Genomic DNA, 19,065 nt, shown 5'->3' with positions numbered 1-19,065 from the left:
TCCAGGGGAGCAAGCTATTCTTTTTAGTAGTAGCAGAAATTTGTAGGTAGAATTCTGATCTTTCTTAAACATGCTAGGAGTTCATAAGCAGGGAAATGCACATTGATCTCTAGAATAGGACATCTATTTGATTTGAAGATACAGGAATAAAGTCTCCCATTGCACAAACACTCTTACCTTCCCAAACAATAAAATAATCAAGATTTTCAGGTGACAAGGGATAACACCAGCTACTGTCTATTGTCCACTTATTTGAATCAGCTCTCGAGAGTCACTGATGGAAATTCAGGAAGGAAAATCACTCTGAATATAATCTGCATTAGGTTTGAAGCAGTGTTCAATGTGACCTCTGTATTTGAGAATAAACCCTGCAATTCCCACTCAGTCAAAAGCATTTCCAGGTCTTTTGGAAGAAGTGACTGAAAATTGGCTAGGAAATTCATAATGACTAGTGATGAAGTTTTTACCCTACTGCAGAGACCAATGAGTTTTATGGTTCATTGTGGTACAAATCTGAGAAATGTGAAAGAAACAGCGTCTCAGCAAGTTAATTTCTCTAAATTTTACTAATTTATATGGCAATTTACCTGGCAAAGAAGAACATGAGAAGAAATGCTTGAGGCAGTTCATAAGATGGTAAAATCCCAAACAGGTAATGCTAAATATTCCAGGTTACAGGTGAAAACAAATTGAATAAATCTACCATAATTTTTGGTGGCTTCAACATTATTCATTCACTAACCATTAATATTAGAAGAGCATTTTTAATTGGAAGCCATGAATGAAAATATTTACATAATTATATCTTTACTTGGATGCTACTAAAATGAAAGGGAGACTGAAGGAGACTAAAAAGCCAAGATAAACATGTATCATATTTTTTTTTCACTAAGGAAAGTGAAGCAGTACACAGAAGATAAGGCTCTAAAAAATTCAGCAGATTCAATTCTCAAAACAATATTTTCAGGCAATTACAGCCTTGGCTTCATCTGTTGATCCAAATCATCCAGCAAGTTCATATTGACAAGTAAAGCTTGTGTTTATTTGCATTTCAAACAGCTAAAAATTAACTCAAGATGCTATATTTATCTGGATCCTTACATACAGATCTTTGCACAGGGCTATGAAATGAAAACATTCAACAGGAAGTTGGAAGTTCTGTCAGATGAAATTGCCAAGAACAGAGTTAATATTGGAAGCACTTTTAAACTTTAGCTCAGGGCTTTTGTTAAAGTGAGTTAAGTGAAAATGAATGTGGGCATAGGAATAGCCAGGTTTGGGCTGCCAAGCCCTCATGCTGAGAACCAGGGGAGAATGTCCTTTCAAAACGTTTGGTTTGCAGATGCAGAAACACAAATTTTTTGTGTTTACACTCACTTCAGGTTGTTAAGAAGTGTCTCTCACTGTAGGAAGGAGCAGCTGGATCCTGAGGCAAGGCTCTGCAGGAAAATGGGCAGTTTATGAAATATCTGAATTTCTCACATCAGAAAAGTGCTGGGTTTGTGTTTTGTAGCAACACATGTTCTGTAATGGGGTTGGTATAAAAATACTACACAACTCTATGAGTTTATCAAGTGAATTTCAGCAACAGAGGTCACACAACTCATAAAAAGTCAATTTATAATGGGAGGATGTCAGTCATGATGGTAGCAATAATTTTCTGTGTGGGAATTCCAGCACTCCTCTAAATCCAAATGATGAGATGGTATCTCATGAAACAGCAAGGCAGAATTGCTGATACAGATGACAAAATACCAGCCTGGATGATAGATCTGAACTGACAAGGCTTTGGGGACAGAGATTCTGGGAGATCAAACTCCCTCCCCTCCAGCTTGAATCTGGGCTGAGCCAGCCCCATAGGATCTGCAAAGTGTCAAAGTTTGCATTCCTGACCCAGCTTTAAACAAACACCAATCCTCCCTTAGTTGAGACACAGGTCAATATTAATTAAAGCTCCCAAAACAGCCCTTCTGCAACGGTATTGCTATTTTTTGTCTGCAAAATGTTGTTTTGTTTTTACTGTGAGGGATTTAAACACCCCCCACATCCCTCTGCCTACTCACCTCCAGACTGTGATGACATTTAAGCCATTTCATTTTGATGAAATTTGATGAAATTTGATGAATTGATCAAAATTTCATTTTGATAGATTGAGCCAATTACACTTTATACAACTCAAGAACTTGCTTGAGCACACTCCTGCCATTTTTTTAAACAAACAAAAGAAGGCTCAAGTGCAATGCTTTTATAATTGGTTAATTATAAAATAAGGTTTATTACAGCTGCTTACCATCAGCATGAATGATTTTTCTTGCAGCATAAATAATAGGATTCTTTGATTATATCTTTCTATTGAATTCCCAGCAGGTGGAAAAAAAAAACCAATCCAGAAGAGCTTTTGCTAGAAAGACATAATAATAAATATAAAATATTTATAAAATTTAATATAGAATAAAATTAATGTAAAATATTTAATTAATATAAATGTTAGAGTATTTATATTTGCAATAATAATAATAATAATAATAATAATTAGTCACCCTTTCTCTTTACTCAAGCTTTGGGGGAAGAAGCCTTCCTTTAGTTTTGAAAAAAACCCCACTTTATCAAGTTTATCAAGTTTACCCAAAGTACACTGATTGATTTAAATCACTCTGAGCCAGGAGCCCTTAAATCATGTTCTCTACAGAAAATAAAAGTAACTGTTCCTTTCCATTCCATTCAGGTTTACAAGAGAAACACTGATTTCAATCTGTTTTACAGGTAGTGTGGCTAGTATTTTACAATATATATTAAAAATAGGTGCATTGGTTTAGAGCCTTTTATTCTAAAACTGAAGGAAGGGAATAAAATAAACAAATTCCCTAAATAATTACATTGGAAATCAGACAATAGTTAGGGGGGAAAAAATGGAAAATAAACTAGATTTACAGTAACATTCAATAGTGAAAATGATAACTTTGTTTCAAGCAGACTCTGAATAACCCAGTTAAATGCAGAAATCTTTTCCTTCAGAAACGTTCTGGGGCAGCAGAGCAGCAATGAAACCCTTATGTATAAAACACATAATTTCTGGATATCAGAGTAATTGATTTTAGGTGAAGAATAAATAAACTCTGCCAGCAAATCTGCTCACAGACCTTCTCCACTCATGGTTTACTCACCCAGCACAGAGCTAGTGTAGCTCTGCCCTCTCCTGGTGCACCCAACTCATGCAGCAGACACAGGAAACACACAGAAAAATAAATTATTGTGTAGAAATGTCGAGCTTTTCATGGGTTTAGGTGTTCAAAGAGACAAGAGCAGTTGTTGGGTGCTGTGAAGTTGTTTATTGTACAAGCACATCAGTCTCAAAAGGTGAAGAGTCCAAAGTCTGTGTCAGAACTATTTGACATAGAGCTTCTTCTTCTTCTTCTTCTTCTTCTTCTTCTTCTTCTTCTTCTTCTTCTTCTTCTTCTTCTTCTTCTTCTCCTTCTTCTATGTGTAGTGATAGTGATGATGATGATGGTGGAGGATTCAAGGATATATTCTCACCCCAATGCAGGGGTTTTTACTTGTAAATCACCCAATGAGCTAAAAAACACAAAACATTTCTTCTACACTTATTTAAATAGGCTTCAATTTAAATTTAAATCCTAGCTCTATAGTAGGAAAGTGTTGTCAATTCTTCTGTTCTATCTAGAAAATGTAAGCAATACTCTTACTATGTTTCCATTATTCTCTGGCACTGTTTTTAACTTTTAATGAGGCCTAAACTTTACACTAGATTCAAGGGCTTTTTACTCTCTTAAGGCACTTAAAGCATATCCTCACTTACTTAAAACTAAGATTTACACTTCCATTTCATATCCATGTGGCTTAATAATATTTGTACTTACTTATAACAAAATCTTACACTTCTACTTCATGTCTGTGTGGCTTAATGTATTTTAATTTCCTTAAAGGTTTTAATTCAACCCCTGCATTCTTTTCTCTCTCTGTTTTACACACTCCAATACAGCAACAAGAAACCAGCCAACCTGACCACAGGCTAATTCACTGGAGTTTATGTGCACTGCACTGTCTTAAAATCACTTCTCTGGGTTCTGATCTATCCCTTGTTAAGTGTTTATGAATAGAAGAGGATCTTTCCAAACACAAGAGAAATTAAATCTTATATTTACACTGCAAAAAAAAAAAAAAAACCAAAAAACCAAAAAACCACACATTTGTTTTTGCTCTCACTTCATTTGTAGAAAGACCTCAATAAATGCTTTATTTTATAATTGCTAAATATTTTTTGTCTTGATCTGAACAAAGTTTCTCTCTGTAACTGCTTTAAGCATTTAGATAATGAGATTGTTTTGAGAGATAGCCACATGCTCAGATCTGAGTGGTATCTCCTGATTAAGCGAGTTAAAAATCTGAAGTTTCATTTAATTTGATATTTTCTTTTATCCCAGCACTATGACACTGCCTTGTCATGTTCTCTCTTTTTAAGATATTTCTTGCACACATCTGACAAACTCCAGGCTTGAGTCCCAAAAGTGCAAACACACAAATATAAAAATGTTCCTCATGAGTCAAAAAACTTAAGAAAATTTGCCAAACCCTCCCTCGTGTCTGTGGTAGCTTTTCCACCTTCACCAGCAGAAGCAGAGTGTGTGGAGAAGGAAGAATTGCAGATTGTTTTGCACAATTGGCTCCTGGGAACCTCAGGATCTGCTTTAACAATCTACATTAAATTCTCAGATAAGCACTTCAGGTTTAATTTTAAAAATCTCATTTTTAGGACATTTGTGCAGAATGAACAATGATAAGGAAAACTTGTCACAACATTGCAGAATAACAAGAAAGCTCTTCTATAAGTTTTCTATAAGAAGAGAATTCCTTATTTTCTGTTTCTGCTTCCCTGAAAGTAACAAAGGGATCATCTTTGGGCCTTGGCCTCTCACAGTGATCCAAAGGTTGCAGCTGAATTTAGAACCTTAACAAGCTTTTGCAATAAAATAAACATCTGACCCTCCCCTCCAAAAAAAGTCTGCTTTCCAAACAATAATAGCTGGAAAAGTGAAGAGAGGTTTGTTCTTGTGAACACCAAAGAACAAATTCTTCCAATTTGTAATGCAGGTGATCTAGTAAAAGGCTTATAAATAACTAAACAGTTCTTCACAGAGGGAGTTAGCCCAAAGTCTTGGCAGAATCAAAAACTCCAAGTCTGTGGAACCTAGGAAAGGAAAAGCTCTAACCTCCCATCCCTATAGGACTATCTTTGTATTTCTATAAAATAGTTTTTGTCCTATCCTTGCTAGCATAGTCTATAAAGGAAAATCTTCTCTTAATAACAATTTTTGTCATATAGAGGAGTCAAGGATCTTCCCCAGGCAAAGAGCAAAACTGCTCTGAGAGGAAAATGTGTATTTATACGTATAGATTCACAAGCTACACAAAAGTTCTACTGCAGTCAATAACAGTTTTAGAAACACTGATGTCACAATATCTTACAAAAATGTGTATATATATATATATATATAAACACACACATATATATAATAGGTGTTTTTTGGTCCATTTCACCCATTAACATACTTTTTCTCCTATAGCTGTACTGTTTAAACATTATTTTACTGTGTTGCCTGCTACTTTACCATTAAATCAGCTCATGCCTCCACTGGCCTTGGAGACTTGGTAAATGTAGCACCTCCAGCTAAAAAGAAACCTGCCAGAAAGAAAGGAAAAGGAGGCATTTTCTCCTCTCCAGTTGGGAAGATTCTTTTGCTGTGTGCCTTGAAGCAATAACACTGTATAGGTGGTAAGAGTTTCAGCCTCCCTCCCTGGCAGAGCTTTATTTCACCTTTTCTCCAGTTCCAGTCAATGCTTCTATCACTGTACAAAACCTTTTCAGCAGGCAAGATATTCTCTTCCAATTAGGGACTTTTCTCCAGCTTGCTTTTATCACTCCCTCTCACTTCTCTGCCCTCAGCAGATCACTACCTGCTCTGTCCAGGGAAGATGCAGAAACTTGATTTAGAGCTCTTCATCACAGGATACCCTGACAAATCACAGCTACCTGAGTCTAATCCACTGAAAAAGTACCAAAAATCTGCTACTGCTTCAGTCTGAGAAAGCTTGTCAGAAAAAACACTGCTCCTTCCAGCTGCCTTCTCCTATTAAGGGTCTTTAACAGCTCTTATTACTCACAGAAGCTGCAGCTCTCTGCACTTGATTTATTGGGATGAATCTAGGCTTTAACAAGACCTGAAAGTTAGAAGGGACTTTCTGACAGTCTGTTGTTAAAAAGAAATGCAGCAATTTGAGATCTGAAATTCTGATGTGGATGTGTCTACATCTGTGCTCTTCAGCAAGCTGAGGAGTTTCTTACCTCCACTTGTTCTGTCTGTAAAAATAAGCAATATTACACACATTATGGTCAGTGGTCACTGCTGATTATTTAATCACAGCATAGCTCTGAACCTGCATTGTTTACTCTAAACCCACTACCTTCAAAACAGATTGTTAATCCCAATCAAAATTAAAAGGGAAAGAAAAAAGATCCTTCAGGTTTTCAGGTAAAAACTCATCTTTACAAAAAGTGTGACACAGGCATAAATGTGACAAAAGACTCCAACAGTTCTTGAGTAAGTGATAATTAAAAGTTTTTATTGAAGTGTTTTAAACAATCTTTTCATATCCATAGTGTAATTTGTTCATTGTCTGCTTCTTATGACAAAAAAAAAGAGAAACATAATCACTCTTCCTTTGGGGGTTAACAGAACCCTTGTGACTACTTGTAACCATGGAAATATGAAGAGCTTCTCAGAGCCCAACATCAAACTAACAGAGGTGCTGGGAGACAGAAAATAGATATATGATGAATTTGCTACACATGAAAGCCCATTGAATCTGAACCACCTGCATTAACAACATAAAAAACAAAGTCACAAAGCCTTTTAATTGCTTAAAAGCATATGGCATTTCCCGTGGCTTCTCACAGAAAATAAAGGGAAATGCCTTTAAAGGTTTGTTTTTAAAGCACTGAGAGTGTCTGAACTATTTAAAAGCAGAGACAAGAGATAAAATGGTTTTTATGTGAATAGCAAAAGGAAGAATGGGCATGAAAAGACTGAAAAAGGCCCCTTTGAAGAAGCAGGGTTTTCATGGAATATGATTGCAATTGTGGAGATGATGCCCATGGCCAATGACATCTGAGCTAGTCTGCACCAAGCACCACCAGGAGTGTCTTCTCATCCTCTGCTGAAATACCATATATATATATATATATATATATATATATATATATATATATATATATGTATATGATTATCATAACAAGAAATGCACATATTTACCTGCCTTCCCTGTGGCAGCCCAAGCCACAAAACACTGTTTAACCAACCACAACTCCAGTCCTCAAACACAGCCATCCTCAGAATGAAACACCTTTGGAAAAAAAAAAGAAACCAGGTGCATTCCTTGCTGTAGGAAGCAAGACACGACCATCAACAGGAAAAAAATCACTTCAGTAACTTGTCTCAGCAAATTACATCTACTTGGGAGATAAATTAATGAATATAATAAGAAAACCCCCTACAACCTGTGTGCACACTCTGTACATTATCCAGGGGCAGGGTGACTCAAAGAGCCAAAATTTGCCAGCACAACCAAACAGATTGTCTGTCACTCCTGTAGCTTTGGCACCATCAGACAAACTGCTCAGCCCTCACTGTGTGACCACTTCCTTTTCTTTAGCCCACTGATAACTACAAAAATCAGAACTGTCTTCCAGGAGTAATTGTAGGTCAAGAGTGAGACATATGGTAGCTGGATGAAATACACATTTACTGTCTCTCACAGCTATGATTTATTCATCACACCACCATCTATTTTCCCCATTTGCCACAACCTGTTTTTCGGGTCTTCATTAAATTTTAAACTCAGGATCAGGTTAATGCCATGAAAAATGAAGATACCACCTGGACAACGTTTTCTTGCAATTTCTTTGTCATTTTATTTGTACTTTTGGTTTCAGAGCTACCTTGCATACATTTGCAGAAATGTTGAGTTAGGGTAAATTCATTAAACAAACCCACAAATTATTAAAATTCCTTAGGGTTACATGAGATGTATAAAATGGATTTTTAGTGTGCCAAGAGAATCTTGGCCACCCTTCATATTTCCAATAAGTGTGTAATTTCTTTTCTTAGTCATATTTGGGAACTCAATAATCATGAGAAATATCAAATGCAACATATAGAAATGTCTGAATACAGGTCAAGTAATAGAAGTCTGTGTTTTTTTATTAGTGCAAAATCTTCCCATTGGCCAATTAATAAAATGATTGATTAACTTTCATTATTATTTGTGGTGTTTTAGCCTTTTACTCTCAGAACCTCGACCTAATACCTAAAATCACAAACAAAACCCAAAGATAACATGAAAAAGGGAATTAGGTGTAGCACAATAAAACACCAGCAAAAAGAGCAATGATTTTCATTTTTATCTTGTATTGCAGTGGAGAATCTTGAGAGACTTTAAAAATATTTTAAAAATATTAAAAAGAATGCTTTATGTTGTTTTGTGCCATTGACATGATTGAGTATGACACAGCTTCAAGATTATGGAAGCAAACCTAAGGAAACTCAAAATAATTGGCTACCCCAAGCTGCTACTTTCACCTTGGAGTTTGAATTAATTAAAAAATCAGGCATAAAACAACAGCAGAAAACCACATACCTAAAAAGATCACTCTCCTGAGGAGGCAGGAGGGAATTTTAGCACAGATTTTCTTTCCACAGAAGGAAGAAGGCTGCAGGTCTCACACCAAGGCTGGGCTCTGTGGTGAGGAGCCTGCAGGAGGATGTGTGAGAAGGCACAAAAAGGTTTGATTTTGGAATCACTTCTCCATCTCTGCTTCAAACATTGGTTCATAGGACATAAAGCTCATAAATAAACTTCCTGGAAACACATCCAAAGAAGCAAGGAAATGGGCAAGGAAATAAGGTAATACACAGAGTATCTTCAATTTCATTGGCTTTATGTGAATGTCATTGAAGTTATACTGGACAAGAAGTGCAACTGCCCATTGGCAGTTTTTTAATTAAAGAAAATGGCATTGTTTTGGTCATTAAAATGTGTTGATTGACATATCCTATAGAAATCTGTAGCACTCAGAGCAAGGCATAACCATGTGCTTAGACTGTACCACAGTCAGACTATGGTCCAGACTAGTCCTTCCATGCCCTTCTTGTCTCCAAACACATGTTCACAGTGAGGGGATAGGTCTGGGTTGTGTTCAAGATAAACAGTGTAACAGGTCACTTTGATGATTGGTTTTTTGCTCATCACACTGAGAACTACAGAAGGAAAAGGAAAAAATAAAATACAAGGGAAAATAATTACTCACAAAGCATAGAATTATACATTATATGAGTCAAAATCATTCCAGGAAGGCCCTAATGTTCATGTTTGTGGACTATTTTGTCATCTGTTTAGAGCTGACTGGGATTCAAAATCCACAAGGATGGAAAAGGCTTTTCTTTTTGCATGAACAGATAGATGAAATCCTAGGACTTTATGGCAAGAGGCAAACTACTTGATAATTGTTGGATTTTGGAATTAGGTTGCAACTTGGCATCTGCTTCATCCTTCCACAATGTAAATATTTCCAAGTGAATCAAAATGATGTATGTAGCTCATCTTTGTATATAATTATTAATACATAGCACCTTTTCTGCTGTTTGTGCTAGTTGCTGGAATTTATCCCCAACATATGTTACTATGGATTCCTTTTCATTGCCTTTTGCAGTCACCAAAACAGCACATCCATTTTATGACACATGCTGTATATATATTTTTTTTTCATCACATCACCACAAAACATCCCTATAAAGCAGTTGATACAATGGCCACTTTTTAACATGAAATGGACAGAAAATATCCACGGGGAAAGACAAGACACTGAGATGAAACATGAGTGACTGAGCACAAATATGAGAATAGGTTTTACAGGATTATGTTAAGTATCCTTTAGATTGTAAAGATGTCAGCTAAAGCAAAACTCTAATGTACCAGCTGCTGTCCAAATAGATCACAAAATGAAAGTCCTCATGCTGAGCAGGGCTTAAAATAGAGCAGCTGATGAGTAAGACACTGTCTCTTATATAAACTTCACGTTTCATGTACTAAGACATCTCATTGTCAGATATTCGTGGGGTTGCTGCTTGCCATGAAAAATCTGCAGCGGAACAAAAGCATCAAACTGTTTCACTTCTCAGCTCCCAGATTGTTATTTTCATGCCACACAGAAACTCCCTTCTAGTCTGCTTTGTGATTCATGTGTTTGGCTGAATAACTTCCCTGGAACTCAGAACAAGAGGGAAACCTTCCCTAAGTGCTTCCTGTCTTTCTACATGTACTAATAACAAGACAGAGTCCTCCCACCCTTCCCATTTACAACACTCCAGGCACACCTACTGCTTGATGCACTCATAAGCCTCAGAATTAGTCTGCTTTTCCTCTGGTTTTTAAATAGCAGCTTTCCCTCTAGCAACAAAACAGTTTTTTTTGTCTAACATTAGTATGTACCAAAGCAGCATTAATAGATTGTTTAATTAATAGACAACAGAAAAGTCGTAGCCTGGCATGAAATATGTAAGATTCCTTGCTCTTTCCCTTTTTCCTGTCTACAGCCACTCAGGGCTCTGAAAGCACCTTCATCTCAAAACCCTGGACAGAAAGATGTAATGCTGAGGGGAAGAGCAACCTATGTCATGTGTTGGACCCTCACTGCAGAGGCCTGATGGAACAAGCAGGAATTTTGACTGTAAGAATGACATAAAAACTCCAGAATGAGGTTGAGTAGATTTACAAGATGAAACATCAAACAATAAAGTTGCTGCCCCACTACCCCACTATATCTTGTCAATCTGGAAACCCATCTTCCCACCATGGATTGTTAAATTCCTATTAGAGTTATCAGCACTAACTGAAAAGAGAATCAAGCCCACAACTTTTGCAGTTTACAAAATTTATTTTCAAAATGTGCCCTAGGCTTCACGATTTCCTTGTGAAAGTAAAATGTTTTGTCTAATTGATATGGGAAACCAAGTGGAGGTGCTGAGTGACTCCCCAAACTCTTTAAAAGGCTGCCATGAGTTGCCCCAGTTCTAATTGTGGCTTATTATGTGGGTGTAATCCTGACCAACTCGTTAATCTCCAGCCCTGTTTTTCCAACCTGCAAAAGGGAGGATATTATATACTTATTTAATTAATAATCTGTGACTGTTTAGTTAAACAAAACAAAACAAACTATTTAAATGACATTTACAATCCCAGCTGCACTTTTCTGTCCAACTGTTTCTGCTTCTTACTGACCCTTTAAATCAAGGCTGGTTGGAATCCAGTCTCTGTTCATTTCAGTACCAAAAGCAAAAGTTTTGGTGTTTAATGGAAATTAAAAAAATTTAAGACCCCTACCAAGAAAAGGCAGCAAAACTCTACCCTGAATCTCAGTGTCCTCAGTAAATCCTGAAGAAACACTGTCAGCAGTTTTCAAGAGTGTCTTTGGCCCAATCCTCTTCTAACAGAATGTCTAGGTTTGTATGTGATACATTAAAAAAATGTAAGCAATAAATACGGCGTTGATTCAAAATTACTCCAAGAATGAATACTTATTTCTTATCAACAAAAGTGATAAAAAACTCCAAAACATTTTAATAAAATCCCAGGGGGGAAAAATGCTGTTATTTAAAAAGGCTGCAGCTTTTTAGGATTTTCAACTTAAAATATTATATTCATTAAAGTTTTCTTAACATGTTTAAAGTTCACCACATCCTCTTAAAGCTCACACTTCCAGACTCTGAAACTCAATTCCATATATTTTCAATGAAGTAAAAACTCTGAAGTGCTTTTACCTTCATTAAGGTAAAATCCAGATAAAGACAGAAATTCTTTGTCCTGAACCTTCTGCAAAAATTGAAAATATATTGCAAAGAAGTACTTAGAATTTCTTAATTCCCTGGATTTAGTCTGATTTTCCTCCTCAGATTCTTCTTCCTGTTCATGCTATGCTGCCAGACAGTGGATTGCCAAATCCTGGGAGTTTCTCTGAATATTAATTGGTGGTCTCAGAGACCACAGGGCTGAAATCAATGGATTGGATAAGAATCTTCTCTTTTTGCCTGAAACAAGCTTTTAGCCCTTTAAATTATGATAAAGGCCAGGAGGAAGAAGAATGGGTTTTTAAAAGCCCAGAAGGAAGCAGGCACATGAAAAAGTAATGTATTGCTTTATGTTTATGAACTTAATGCTCAAATGTGGAAACATTGTGGTAGAATGTGCATCCTTTAAAGCAGCAAGTGTTTGTACACACAAAAGCAGAAAAATCTAATATTTCTCTGGCTTAGGTTTAGAGACAAATGGAGGAAGAGATTGGATAAAAGGGTAAGACAGGTTATTTAATATTGCATGGCTGAAAACCTATAAACAAACAGCAGCTGGTTAAAATGCTCTAAAGCAGCTGGATCCACAGCTAGGTGCTGAAATAGTTACCCTATCTTGGACATATTTTGGAAGACATGAAAAAAAATAAACACATATAATTTTATCTCCAAACCATTTCACAAAAATTCAGCCTCCAAAGACTCAGAAATCTGTGTCCTCTGAGTCTCTAACTCATGAATCATGTTTGGGAGATAACACAACCAAAGCATCAAAGAACTAATTTGGCTGGTTACTTCTGAAACATCCGTGGGTGTTCCAGAGATATATCAAGACTGCTTGAAAGCAACTCCTGCCCAAAAAAACTCAAATAAAAAAAACAACTATCAGTTTTTGGGTTATCAGCTGAGAAACCAGGCTCCTTTTTCTGCAGGGAAATTGTTATCTAGATTTAAAAACTCACAGATTCTAAAGTGAAACTGCTGATATGGCTTTATCATACCTTAGGTAGGCTGCACTTCATGGAGATTGTATCTGCCACTCTTGACACAAAGTCAAAATCCTAAGACCTGGAAAGTTTTTACTGTGGTTAAAAAAACCAGCTGGAACATGAGCTACTTTGTCCAATATTCTATTAATAAACCACAATTTTCAGCAGCCACATAGCACCCCCTCTTCCTGCTTTTAAATTGTCATTTTAAGCCAAAAACGAGTGTAAATTTTAGTGTTTAAACATGGTGTAACCATTAGCATATTAACATAGCTAAGGAGGCAGTTAATGTTCTGCCTAAGATCTAATTCACTACATTCTCAGAAAGAAAAAGCATAAAATGTGAAAATCAATCAGGTGAGAGTTATCTGGATGAGGAAATGCTTCTGCTGTAGTGTCAAACACAGCAGTGCACAGCAGTGCCCTGAGCTGAGCACACAATTCTCTGCCCAGCAGCTCCCAGGATTGTGTGGTGCTCTACTTCAAATGTTCCCTCCCTGGCAAGGAGAAAATGCTCCACCTTTGGTCAAGCCTCACCTCTCCTGTTTGCCTTTTGTCTCTTGAAACCTGTGGTGCAAACTTTTTTGGCATCAGGAGCTGAACTCGGGTCTTGTCAAATTTAAAATTGTCGTTTCTTAGCTCCTCAACCTTTAAAATTTCAAGGTATAAGATGCTTGATTCAGCTGCAGGTAGAAATTCCCTGCACTGACCTGACAATCTATTTCAAAGGAAGTCACAGAACAGGACTGATACAGATCATCACACGCTGAGATTTGGAGTTTGATTAACCAGATGCTGTTATTTTCTCTAATATCTCATGAATAGAAACCACGGTGTAAAAACAACTCAAAACAATTGCTCACTGGGAAATCTGACATATGGCCCGCTAAGCTGCTCTCCTACAGAAATAGCTAAAGATCATTACTCTTGGCATCACTCCCTACTACAGGCACTGGGCTCATTAAAACAGACACTATGTGATCGAGCCCATAAGGGAGATTATTTCTACAGGAGGGTAGAAACAATGAGCAGAACCACAAAGGCTCACTTGAAAGAAGTAGTCAAGGAGACTTCTCCACCTCCATAACTTCTGTGAGTTAAAACAAATCAAAGCAGCAGCATTTTGCTGGAAATAAAAGGATGCGTTTTCTCCTCTCTCTTCACGGTGTACATTCCCATCCTGCTAATGTATATTTTATTTCACAGCTTCTGCTGGAGGGTTTCGGATGTGAGCAGAGTTTGTATCCAGCAGGGGCCACTTGTTGCCTGTGTTTAGTCCCCACTCAGTCAGGTGGAAACGAGCTTTTAACCCTGCCCAGGTCAGGGATGGTGGACCGGGATAACCACAACCACCGTGACTCAATCCTGCTGCAATCCACACTTCCTTGGTGATGTTCCACTAGGAAACATAAACCAAACCTCTGGGACGTGGCATCACAGCACAGGAAATGTTAAGACAATTCGGATGTGGCAATGATAATCTGATGCAGGGATCACGCAATCACGTTCAGCAAGTGTTTGCCTTTGGAAGCAGCTGCACTGTGATTATGTGCTTGCAACACATCATCTCTAGGCTGCCCCGTGGATTATCTAAATTTAGAATAGAACGTGGTGCTCAGGGTGGCTTTACCACATTCCACCGATGCCTCAAGTTTTAGCTTTCATATTTTCCAGATTCTGCACTGCATTGGTGTGTGACTCTGAACTTCATATAAAGTGTCAGCAAGTTCTCCTCCCAGCTCAGTCACACAAAACAATCCTTTTCCAGCCCCAGAAACAAGGAGCAGCTTCAGCCCCAAAAGTGCAAACAGCAGGAAATTGAGGAGAGAATCCTGGAATTGGACAATTAACCCCAAATATGGGAATGGACCAAAACTCGAGGCTGGTTGTTCATCTTCTGAGTAGCCACAGCCCAGGCTCTTGCACTGCCCAAGGTGAATCCTTGGAAGGGCTGTTAAACATCCCTACTTTATTCCTTTAACTCTGTGCCCCCTCCAGCCATCACTACCGCCGGCCTTTCTGCCCACGCCGCTCCGGTGCGGTGTGAGAGCGCTGGAGGCGATGCAGCATCGATGGCAGGGACACGGTGCCAGCAGCACAGCCGTGTGGGGCCCAGGGCCGGCCGGGGCTCGGGGTGCGACACCGCCCCGCGCCCCGCGCACGGCCCGGGGAGAGGCGGCGCTGCAGGGCAGCGCAGAGGAGCCGAGCCTGCAGGCGGGCGGGCGGCCGCAGCACGGCACCGGCTCCCCGAGCCCCGGGCCCGGCACGGGAGGAAGGAGACGAGGCCCGGGCCAGGCTGAGGCGGCGCCGCCATGACCCTCACACCTCGGCGCGTGACGTCACGGCCGCGGCTGACGTCACGCGGCGGTGACGCAGAGGTTCGAGCGGGCGGCGCCGGCGGCGCAGCAAGCGCGGGCGAGGCCGAGGGCCAGGCCGAGGGCGAGGCCGAGTCCCGGCCGCCACCCCGGGCACACCCGCTCCCAACCCTCCCCGACCCCGCCGCCACATCCGGGTCCCGGCGGCGCTCCCTCGCCGCCCCTCAGCCCCGCCCCCGGGCGGGGGGCGGGCCCGGGCCCCGCAGCCGCGCTCCCGATTGGCCGGCGCCGCGGGGCCGCGCGGGGATTCGCCGGCGCTCGGGGGGGCGGGCGTTGCCCGCGAGGCGGGCGCCCATTGGGCGAGGCGGGCGCGGAGCCGCGCTCCCGTTGGCGGGCGGGCGCGTCCGGTGCGGGGCCGGGGGAGGGTGCCATTGGCTGGAAAGTAGGTTAGTGGTGCGCCGTCGGGTGGCAAGCCAGGCGGAAAGTAGGTCAGGGACGGGGGCTGCCTGCGCCGGGCGTGCGGCGCTGCCGGGGGGCCGCGACCCCCGCCCGCCCTCCCTTCGGCCGGGCGCGGCGCGGCCAGGGGCGCGCGGAGCCGCGGTGAGCGCCAGGGGCGGCGGGCGGGGGGCGCCGAGGGGCCGGGGGGGGGGGGGGGGGAGCGCGGCCCCGGCGGAGCCGCCGCCCCCGGGGGCCGCGGGAGCCCCGGGAGGGGCCGGGGGGGCGGCGGAGGAGGGGGGCCCGCGCCGGGAGACGGCGGCGGTGCGGGACCCCCCGGCGGCGGAGCCGGGCCGCGTGCCGGGGGGGCCCCGGAGCGGTGTGGCGGCAGCGGGGGGCCGGGGCCGGCCGGCGGGCAGAGGCGGGCCGGGGTCCCGCGGGGGGCGTGCCGGGCGGTGTGGGTGTCCCCGGGCACGGGGGGGCTCGGGCGGCTCTCCGCGGATCCGTGCCCCGCGGCCGGGGTCTCCGGCGGCGCTCGGGGATTCCCCGGTGCGCGGCCGTGGCCGGTGCCACCTGCGGGCAGGTGCCAGCCCCGCCGGGCCAGCATCCGGCCGCGCTTCCCTGGGGATCCCCTAATCCCCGGCCGCACACCTCGCTGTGCCTTTGCTGCTCCTGTCATCGGGCAAGCAAGGCTTTCTTTCCTCCGGCAGCACAACGGGAACACCAAGGTTTTCACCATTCGGGAATACCAAGGTGGCTTCCCGATTTTGCGCTTGAGGAGGCAAGGGAATCGCTTTGCATTTTTAATTGCTGAGGTTTCTGTTACTCCCGTGCCTCGATTCTAACAGTTCTGGGAAGATTTTCGTACTCGGAAAAACAGCGGTGAAGGAACAAGTGGGTGTGTTTCCTTGCCTTGGAAGCAAATATGCCTGCTGGAATTTTGAAGTATTTCCTTAGTGTGTGAGGTAGAAAGGGTCAGCTGTGGAGCGTGATCTAATCTCTTTTCAAAATTCAGTCTTTAAGTAGACTTCTAGTTTTTACAATTTTGGAGCTTCAACATTCAAAATACCACCTTTTTTTTTTTTTTTTTTTTTTTTTTTTTTTTTTTTAACGTGCTTATATTAAATGTGTATCTTTTCTTTTTAAACGTGACTGATAATACACAGGCTTCAGCTAAGTCTGTAGGGGAGAAAAGCAAGAGTTTTTGTTTTTAATTCTGGATAACTGTCTCTGTAAACGGTCTTGCAGAAGGCTGAGTTTCAACTCTGCCCTCTTCAGAAAGTATGTTTTGTATCCTCCAGGAATATGCAAATGTAAATAACTCTTTGAAGCATCAGGAACTACAGACCTCTCTCTGGTTACTCTAAACCACAGCTGCTTATTAAGGAGAAGGCTTTACTTCTCCTGGCTTCTGTGGGTTTGTGCTTCTTGTGACCATTCATGGGTTTTTTATCCCTGCTTGTAGAAATTGAGTGTGTAAAATAATCCACAGCCACAGCATTTCATTGGGGTTTTATACTGTTTTATCCCATATTCCTTCCATACTGTGCATTCCCATTGTCTCTGTGGTGTGTGTGGGGCTGTGAATGATCACGCTCTAAAAGAAGTTCCTTGGGAGAGCAGACCCACAGAAAACATGAAGGAATCTGCTTGGTTTGTGTTTTAGGAAACTCAGGTGGCTGGAGCTGGGATTCCACAAAGCCAGAGCAGGAATTAGGGCCTGCTGCCACTTCCCTGAATCCACATGCTCAGAGAGACCTGCTGTGCTGGGGGACCCTTGCTGGGGATGTTTTAGGAAGGTGGTGTTTGTAGGGGGACTTTAAAGGAGATTAGCTTTTCTCCTTCAGATACCTGCTCTCAAGGATTCTTCTGGGCAGCCAGGAGTGGAATCAGAGAGCATTCATAGGATTTATTTGCTGGAGCTTAGAATTGCACACAGTTCTTTGATGCTGTGCAAGGCTGATGGCAGAGCTGAGATCTGTGAGAGGTGAGGAAGGCAGGTTTCCCAAGGGAATTGGTATCAAGGATACTGGAAGTAGCAGACGTGCATTGTTAAGTGAAACAAAGTAAATTTGGTGCATTTTCTGTTTCAGTTCTGTAACCTGCACGCTTTTCATTCTTAACCTTTAGCATCACTTTTGTCTGTAGCTCTGTTTCTAAAAAAGGGCAGAAAAGTAGTAAAAGGCAGCTGCCTGTATCTAGTGTTAGGAAGTTTTCTGAAGTTAGTTGTCTTCAATAAAAGCTGTATAAAGGCATATCATATGCAAGTGGCTGCAAGGAGAAGCCCAAAATAAATACATATTTTTAATCTTGTATAGCTTTGTGGTTCTCACCAAGTTTACAGAATGCAATATTTAAGCTTTCTCTATTTACTTTGATACATTAAACATGTTTTGAAACTTTAATTTTTGGCTGTCATCATATTTTGAGAGCTTCAGCCTGAAGTACTTGATTTTGATAAATGCAGTAGCTGACTAGATGATGCTGGCTGGAACTCAGTTACCAGCTATTGAAATGTGGTTATTGAGAGTTGTGCTTGATCAACCCACAGAAGTTAGAGCCTGTGCTTTGGAGGTGCTTGAAGATGCAAATGAGGTGGTTGATGGCATTTTCAAACCTGGTGAAAGAGCTTTCAGTGTGGGTCTTTCATAGATCTGGGCAGTAGGTTGATGATGGATAAAACAAAGCAAAGGAGTGCTCTGCCTCTGGATCAAATCCAGACTGATGCTCAGCTGTTACATAGCTGAAACTCAACTTATTGAAGCAGAAAAATGATGCACTTAAAAAATCAGGAGGCTTTTCTCCCTAAGAGTTGGTGTTTTGAGTTATTTAGGAAGCCTGTTTAAGTTTTGTGGATAATTTTTGTGCGAGGAAGAAATCTCAGTTGTGATTATCCATTTGGTTTTATTTGTATTTAATGACTCTGAACATGGTCAGATAACCTGTGACGTGTATTAAATTGAGCTGCACATTGAATGGGATGGGTATTGAGGTAACTCACAGCCATTAACTGCTTATTACACCTGCCTTTTTTACCTCAATTTGTTGGAAAAAATGCAGTAAGGCTACTTATCCAAGGCCCAGACTTCATCTCCTTGGAAACCTGATCTTTCACCAGATGTTGAGAAATGTAATTTCTTTTTTAATCCATTCTGCAGAAGAACACAGATCAAAACAGCATCTTCTGGCTTTGTTAGTCTGGAATATCCATTGCCTAAAAAAACAATCTGACATTTCAGTCTTTGCCCCATAGAAGATTGATAGTTTACGTTGTGTTTGGTGTTATTTGAGATTTATTGTAGCTGATGCTCAAGTTGCTGGTTTATAGCTTAATGTGATTGAAGAGCTGGCTGATGTTGGGTTCTTCACGTGTGAAGTACAGGATTGTTTGAGCACCCATGCCTGCAA

The 19,065-nt window shown here is 41.2% G+C and overlaps 1 protein-coding gene across 8 annotated transcripts in view; it reads left to right on the top strand.

Annotated features, from left to right (window-relative positions):
* Nucleotides 1-15,613: 15,613 nt before the first annotated feature.
* The window catches only part of BMAL1 (basic helix-loop-helix ARNT like 1), a 48,420-nt gene continuing 44,968 nt past the window's right edge, over nt 15,614-19,065 (top strand). For 4 of the 8 annotated variants that reach the window (XM_079310153.1, XM_079310152.1, XM_079310151.1 and 1 more), the window contains exon 1: nt 15,688-15,822. The gene's annotated coding sequence lies outside the window, so the exon portion shown is untranslated. Of the gene's footprint in view, nt 15,823-19,065 lie in introns of all 8 variants that reach the window. The other 4 variants (XM_079310149.1, XM_079310154.1, XM_079310148.1 and 1 more) reach the window with 4 other exon arrangements.

Source organism: Erithacus rubecula, assembly GCF_903797595.1.
Source record: "Erithacus rubecula genome assembly, chromosome: 6".
In the NCBI taxonomy this organism is placed as follows: domain Eukaryota; kingdom Metazoa; phylum Chordata; class Aves; order Passeriformes; family Muscicapidae; genus Erithacus; species Erithacus rubecula.
Note: the sequence above shows the minus strand (reverse complement) of the source record. Positions and strands in the feature narration are given on the sequence as shown.